The sequence below is a fragment of the Mus musculus genome, chromosome 19 (assembly GCF_000001635.26).
Source record: "Mus musculus strain C57BL/6J chromosome 19, GRCm38.p6 C57BL/6J".
NCBI classification, from domain to species: Eukaryota; Metazoa; Chordata; class Mammalia; order Rodentia; family Muridae; genus Mus; species Mus musculus.
In genome coordinates, this window is record NC_000085.6 from 41,012,199 (window position 1) to 41,019,923 (window position 7,725).

The 7,725-nt window shown below is 46.9% G+C and overlaps 1 pseudogene; it reads left to right on the top strand.

Annotated features, from left to right (window-relative positions):
* On the top strand, window positions 5,826–6,376 carry Gm4269 (predicted gene 4269; annotated as a pseudogene).

Here is a 7,725-nt window from a genome sequence, read left to right on the forward strand (position 1 = left end):
TTGAAATGTAGCTTCGGTTCAATGTACATTTGTCTCTCCTTTTTCCAAACAACAGAGGCACAAACGGGGCTACAAGCTCAGCTGAAGTTCTGAGCCCACAGAGCTTTCTGCTGCCAAATTTAGAAGCCATTGCCCCATGCGGATTCTTTCCAATCTAAGGAGGTTTCAGGTCAGGGGAGAAAATACAGATTCTTTGATAAAAGACTCTAGGACAACTCAGAAGCTATTGAAAGAAGAGAAACTTTGGTCCAATATCATATTTCATCCGTAAAAATAGATTTCAGGGGGTTGACGATTTAAATATGAAAATAAAACCATAAAAAAACCCCAAGAAGTAATGTAAGATTTCTGCTCCTGTTTATAATCTCTGAATGGAAAAGGATTGCATGTGATAGAAAGCCTAGGCACCATAAAATGTCCCTAAAGTGTCACTGCTAGCCAAAGAAGGGCTAGGGACATGGTGTAAAGGGTTAGAGCGCTTACTGTGGAAGCAGGAAGGCCTGAGTTTAGACCCCAAAACGTGTGCACCTATAACCCCAGCGCTGGTCGGGGGAGGGGAGGCATAGACAGGAGGATGTCAGAGGCTTGCTGGCCAGATAGTCAGCTGAAATAGTGTCCAGTCTCAATGAGAGACCTGTCTCAAAAAATACAGTGATAGAGGAAGCCATCTGATGTTGACTTCTGCTGTGTATATGTGTGTGCATGCACGTGTGTGTGTATACGTGTGTACACCTGTGAGTGTGTATTATATGTGTGTATATATAAAACAGTCTTCACATCAGCCATATAAGGTAGACAACCCACATACATTTAAAAGAAATAAGTTGTGCATGTGTGCTTGTGTGTGTGTACCTGTGTGTGCATGCACATGTGCGTGTGTTTCAATGCATGCACACATTGTTGTGTTTTATAAAAAAGAAAGGAAGAGCCAGGATTTGTTTGGTAGAGGCACAGTATGGTGAGGTGGAAGGGGGGTGCCTCTGCGGGCCCACACTGAGGTGCCAGTCATAGGAAGCATATAGACTAGAGTTTATTTAGGACATGGGGAGGGGAGTTGAGGGGGTAGAGGCAAAGGGAGAGGGGTGGTGGTGGGCGGAACAAGTGGAGAGGGTGGGGGAAGAGGAATGAGGAGAGGACAGGATAGGAGACTAAGAGTGAGAAGTGGGCAAACAGCCCCTTTTATAGTGAGTCAGGCCTAGAAGGAAAGCTAACACACACACACACACACACACACACACACACACACACACACACACACACACACGAGGCAGAGAACGCTTTGGAGCAAAGGTTAGCAACCAAAAACACAGGAAGAAGAGCGCATTTTGTTACTGTCGTCAGGTCCAAAGGAAACTCTAATTCCTCAAGCTTGAAAAAGCAGTCCAGCTATCCACAAATGAGCTCAACCTGCACGATAAGGATTTCTGGCACATAGATAAAAGCCAGCATTCCTCAGGAACATTTGAAACCGGTTCCCATCCACCAAAAGGAGGCGTTTCCCTTACCTCTAGCAGGAGCAGGGACACCTGTGGCAACTATTACCATAACAAAGCTCATGCTGGCTTCCAGGCTCCCTCCGTATCAGCCACACCTGTTACACACCTCAGAGTCCATCCTAATCCTTCTCCCCTCCCCTAACCCCCCCCAGTTCCTGGGCTTCCCTCTTCTCAGCTACTCACTCTCTCCTTAGCCCTGCCCTCCTCCATAAGCTCTGCTCCCACTGCGTTTTCTCTAGTCTCCACTCCCTGCTGCTCTCCCTCTATTGCAGATAGCCCTGGCCATGTCCTGTTTGCTTCCAACGTTCCGTCCACTTCTTTCTCTCTCTCTAAGCTGGACTCTTCCAGATGTGTCCAGCGGTTCTCTCATATCAACAATAAAGGCTTTCCCCAAATAAGTCCTACAAGACACAAAAACCCCACAAAATATTCAACAAAAATAATCTTAACAAACGCAAGAAGTGACACCCACACACCCAGGGAAGGCAAGCCAAAAATCCCACTACAGTGTCATTTTCTACATGTTACGTTATGCAGAAACCCCAGCAGCTGCTAACCGTGGAAGGAAACGAATCTGTCTGGCGGTGGATAACTGTCAGCTGATATTTTCCTCAAAGAGCAGTGAGCAGATCATCAACGTCTATAAAAATTAAACAAATCCCAGCACGGCCAGGGCTACACAAAGAAACCCTGCCTTGGAAAACAATACAAGAAAAAAGAAAAATAAATAAATAAATAAATAAATAGGCACCTGGAGAAGATTTAAGAAAATTTCCTGTCACCAAGATGTCAGGAAAATGGTGGAGCCTGGACTTGAACCTCCTGTTATTTGTGTGATCCAGAGATGGATGATCAGGAAGCAAGAGGAGCCCCTACCTACACAGACAAGCCTTCCATTAGAGTTCCTTAAGTGTTGGCATTTCTTCTAGGCTCTGCCGCACAGTTACCTGGCAACAGTCAGGTGTGCCTGATTCACTATAAAAGGGGCTGCTTGCCCCCTCCTCTCTCCTCTTTCTCCCTTCCTCTCTTTCCTCTCTGTCCCTTCTCTCTCCATCTCCCCCCCCCCCCATATGCTCATGGCTGGCCTCCCTCCTCCTTCTCCTCCTCCTCTTCCTCCTCCTCCTTCTTCCTCCTTCTCTCTCTCTCTCTCTCTCTCTCTCTCTCTTTCTCTCTCTCTCTCTCTGTATCATCTACCCCTTCAACTCCTTTCCTCATTACCTAAATAAACTCTCTTCTATACTATACAGTCCTGTGGCTGGTCCCTGGGGGGGGGGGGCGGGGGGGGAAGGGATGCCCCTTCCCTCACACAATACCTTGCCTCTACCATACATATCCCTGGCTTCTTTTTTTATAAAACACAGCAATGAGTACAAGTAACATCATTAACATTTTAAGTGACAGAATTTAAAGAGCAGTTTCATAGTTTATAGCAGAATTAAGAGGGAAGTAAGGAGATGTTGTACATTTACCAAGACACACAGACTCTTCCCATTACCAAAGCCCCCATGAAAGCACTGGGTTGCTGAGCAGGCGAACCCGCAGAGACATATCAAAGCCCACTGCCTGCACTAGGGTCCACTTGTGTTGCACACATGTTGTTCCACAGATTTGAACAAATGTTTAATCACCATTCTGCCTATCCCATAGCACAATGCCTTTAATTTTCAAAGTCAGGTAGAGGGAAGTGTTTGCTATGCATGTTGTATGTGTGAGGCTTTGCAGCTGGAAGAGAAAATATCTTACCCACGCTTGCCCAGCTGCTAAAGCCAGGAGGAACACTAGGGCAAGCTCCTTTTCCTACAGAGTGGACACTCCCAAGCCTTATGTGGCATCTGGAATCCCCAAAGCTCTACAGGACCTGACACCTGAGTTACAGGATACCATGTGTACATTAAGGACTCGGGAGACAGCTCAGTTGATGGTCTTGCAGGTAGGGGGACCCGAGTTAGAGTCCCACAACACATAAAATGTGCTTCTAATTCCAGTGTTGGGTAATGATACAGACCCAGCCTACTCCACTTGGTAAAGTATGAGCAAGAGAGTGATGAGATTTGAAGCTTGCCCTATGGCTTCCACACAAAAGCACACACAAAAGCACACACACACACACACACACACACACACACACACACACACACACAAACATGTTGGCCAAATTGATGCCAGGTGAAAGCCACTAAAATACATTATACACATGTATGAAATTTTCAACTTATTTTTTCTAAAGCCTAGTGTCAGCCTTTGCAAGTAAAATGGATAATTTCTGCACACGGGAAAACACAAACAGACCGTGAGTCAGGGAACATAAAAACAAAAAAGGGGGTGCTGGAACCCCCTAAAGTCATTTCATCACTGTGTAAGTCACCAGATTTTTTTGCCTTCAGGCTCACAACCTGGAAGCCTTTTAAGGTGGAAATGCTGACCCCAAGTGGTGACAAGTAGAACTTCAACTCTGGCTAGTTCAGGAAGCCACTATGCTACTTTGCAAGTTAAAGCATGCAGTTGGCACGTCTGATGGATTCGGTTTGCTGCATCTCTCCTGGGTATATGACTGAATTTTCTCCCAAGAACCTGGCATCTGCGCTCTACCCTACAATCTAAGACCAGGCTGGTGCTGCTAATGAAGCCCCTTTTCTGCATTGCCCTTGTCTTCAGTGTGTGCTCGTGTGTGCCCGTGTGTGTGTGCCTGTGTGCGTATGATTGTGTGTGTGTGTGTGTGTCCGTGTATTTGTGTACATAGAGGCACGTGGATGGGTGGACCTGAGTACTCACAAGCTCATGTGTCATTAACCTTAGCGGAAGCGCACAGAGAAAATATGAGCTTCCCTCTTTTGTCTCTAGAGGGCGCTGCTTTTCTTTTTTATCCTCCACCTTGTCATTCCATCCCAGTCTAATGATTACAACCAATCCATTCAGTGACTTCCCTTTTCTGCTTGAGTGACTCCAGGAGATATGACATTCTTCAGATTTCTACCCCAGTGTGGAACCTGGATATGAGACATAGGAGCTATCTGTCCTTACGACACCATGTCCTACAGGCCATCTGACACTTTCTTCTGATGTCCTGCCACCTGTTACCTGGTGAGATCTTGGTGGTGCAAATCTAAAGACCTAGCAGTTAAGAGCAGTTCCTTCTGGGTCTCCATCATACTAGACTTCTATTAAGGAGGTCAAAGCAGATTTCCATCTCAGCTGTACTCCACAAACGTTCTACAGCACCGTTTTCCCTCCCACTCCCTCTCCTTCCCTCCCTCTCTTCCCTCCCCTCCCCATCTCCATCTCTCCCTCTCCCACTGTTCCCAGTCTGGCCTCTTCCTCTCCCCTCTCCTCTCTTTTCTGTCCTTCTCTGCTCCCCTTTCTCTGTCTCTACTCTTTTCCTGGTCCCTGCTCCCCTCCCTGGCTCCCTTCCCCCAATAAACTTCCCTTTGTACTAGGCTTGTCACTGTGGCTTGATTGCTGGGAGACACTTTGACAGGGGCCACTGAGGTACCCGCTGTCTTACTCTGTGTTTCATAAATCCCAGCAGTGAGGACTTCAGGAGTTAGTCAGTTCATAAGAGTGGAGCCCTTAGGAATGAGACTAGTGCCCTTATTAGAGACAGAGAGGGGCTGGCTGAGATGAATCAAGCCAGGAGAGAGACCTGCATTCAATCCCTGGGACCCATGTAAAGATGGAGTGAGAGAACAGACTTAAGGAAGGTGTTCTATGTCCTCCACATGTTACACTCATGTGAACACACACACACACACACACACACACACACACACACAAGAATGAAGCAATCTCTCCCCCATGCGGGATCTCAAGGGAGAATCTAGCTCAGTGGTTCTCAACCTTCCTAATGCTGCAACCCTTTAATACAGTTCCTCATGTCGTGGTGACCCCCAGCCATAACAGTATTTTGGCTGCTGCTTCATGACTGTAATTTCGCTACTGTTCGGAATCACAATGTAAATATCTGTGTTTTCCAATGGTTTTAGATAGTCCCTGTGAAAGGGTCATTCTAGTCCCAAAAGGGTCACAACCCGCAGGTTGAGAGCCACTGATCTAGTGGGATGAGGGCCATCTGGAAACGAAAAGCTGGCCCCTCACCGGGGATAATTTCCTGGCACCTTGCTCCTGGACTTCCCAGCCTCTAGACTCATGAGATAAACTGCTGCTTGTGCCATCTGGTTTGTAGTGTTTCTATTAGAGCTGCCTGAATTTAGGAGAAGGCATAATGACCCTGGATATGATAGCAAATGAAATTCACGTAATTATCCAATCAGGGCTGTGGCATCTTCCCTCAGCAGAAATTGTCCTGGATCCTCTGTCTTTTAAGATGATTATACTCGGCAGCTGCAGCGATGGTAATGTGTAAGAAGAATTGGATTGCCATCTATGAACTCCTTTTTAAGGAAGGCGTGATGGTCACCCAAAAAGATCCACATGCCCAAACACCCTGAGCTGGCAGACAGGAATGTGCCCAACCTTCGTGTAATGAAGGCCATGTAGGCTCTCAAGTCTAGAGGCTACGTGAAGGAGCAGTTTGCTTGGAGACATTTCTACTGGTACCTTACAAATGAGGGCATCCACACTCTCTCCGAGCTTACATGCACCACCCTCTGGAGATCGTGCCCGCCACCCTGCTCCGCAGCCATCCCCAGACTGGCAGGCCTCAGCTTAAAGGTCCAGAGGGTGAGCGACCTGCAAGATTCCCAAGAGGGGAGGCAGACAGAGACACCTACAGAAGGAGTACTGTGCTCCCTGGAGTTGACAAGAAAGCTGAGGCTGGGGCTGGCTTAGCAACTGAGTTCCAGTTTAGAGGTGGCTTCTGTCATGGACGCGGTCAGCCACCTCAGTGAAGCTGGGGATTATGTTGTATTAAACTTTAAAGAAAATAAAACCAAACAAAAAGATGATTATACTCATGAAAATTTGCTATTTTATTATTATTTGTGTGTTCATGGTGTATGTATGAGTCCATGTGCCCATGTGTGCAAATATAGAGGCAGGAGGAGGGTCTCTAATGTCCTGGAACTCACTGTTTTTGCTAGACTGGCTGGCCAGCAGGCTGCAGCAGTTTGCTGCCTGTACCCCACACGGTGCTGGGGTTACAGGTGTGAGTAGCCACGCCTGGCCTCTTACAAGGGCACTGGGGATCCGAACGCAGGTCCTTAAATTTGCGTGGTCAGTGCTTTTACCCACAATCCATCTCCCCAGTTCCTTCTCTACCTTTTCTAGTGGAGCCTCAGCTTACCAGCAGTGTGAAAATTTACTTCTTCGCCTGTGAAGCAACAGGTTGCCCCTGAATGTATTTGAAAGGAGTCGACCTCCTGAGCACCACGGAAACATGTAGTTTGCATAGATGTGTTTATGATATTTGGCTCATGATGCAAGCTGAACTATTGTCTCTATAACCTTCTAAATCAAATCTAATTTTTACTCAAAATTTAAAAAGGAAAGGATTATTCGTAGGTCTGTATTTTGAAAATGACTGCTGCATTGAACGTTGTTTCTTATGCCACCCTCCCCCCATGAATTCCTCTTTTTGAGAAACACTTAAACATTTAAAATAAAGTCTTAAGGTTGCTGAGTTAAGGGCTGAACTTTGGCATCACATGCACGGATTGTGTCTGCAGGGCGGTTGAACCCCCTTTTCCTCCCAGGTGTTGATAAAAGACTTGTGTTTCCTGGCTAGGAATGAGGGGAGCGGTTGGCTGCATTACCAGAAAAAGAAAAAAACAAAAAAAACAAAACAGCCTTAGAGAAATGGTTTGGCACCACTACTGTGGGCCTGAGCCCGCTGCCCTTCTGCACCTGTGTCAGGAGCAGACAGAGTTGCCATTAGTCTTTCTGGACAGATATAGAAGTAGTCCCCTCAGGTGTGTAATTAGGAATTCATGTGTGTGTAGGATGCTCAGCCCTCCAGGGCAGGAGAGGGCTATACTCTAAGTGGAGAGATAAGCTACACTTGTCCATTTATAGAGTGGTAGGTAGGTATATTAACGGTGTGTTCTCTGAGGAAGTCTCCAGGACCTGAGATGAGGGATGTGTGTGGGGTCAGCATCTCTGGGGCAGTGGGAGAAGACTGGTCAGGAGGAATCACGGTAGAGTATATCAACACAGGCAGTTGTTAGAGCTCTGTGATCATTCAGTGCTATCACCCATGGCAACAACCTCTCCCAACCATTGATTGGGAATTGGTGTGGGTTTCCCCTAAGGGAAGTCCTGACAGAGATGTGGAGGC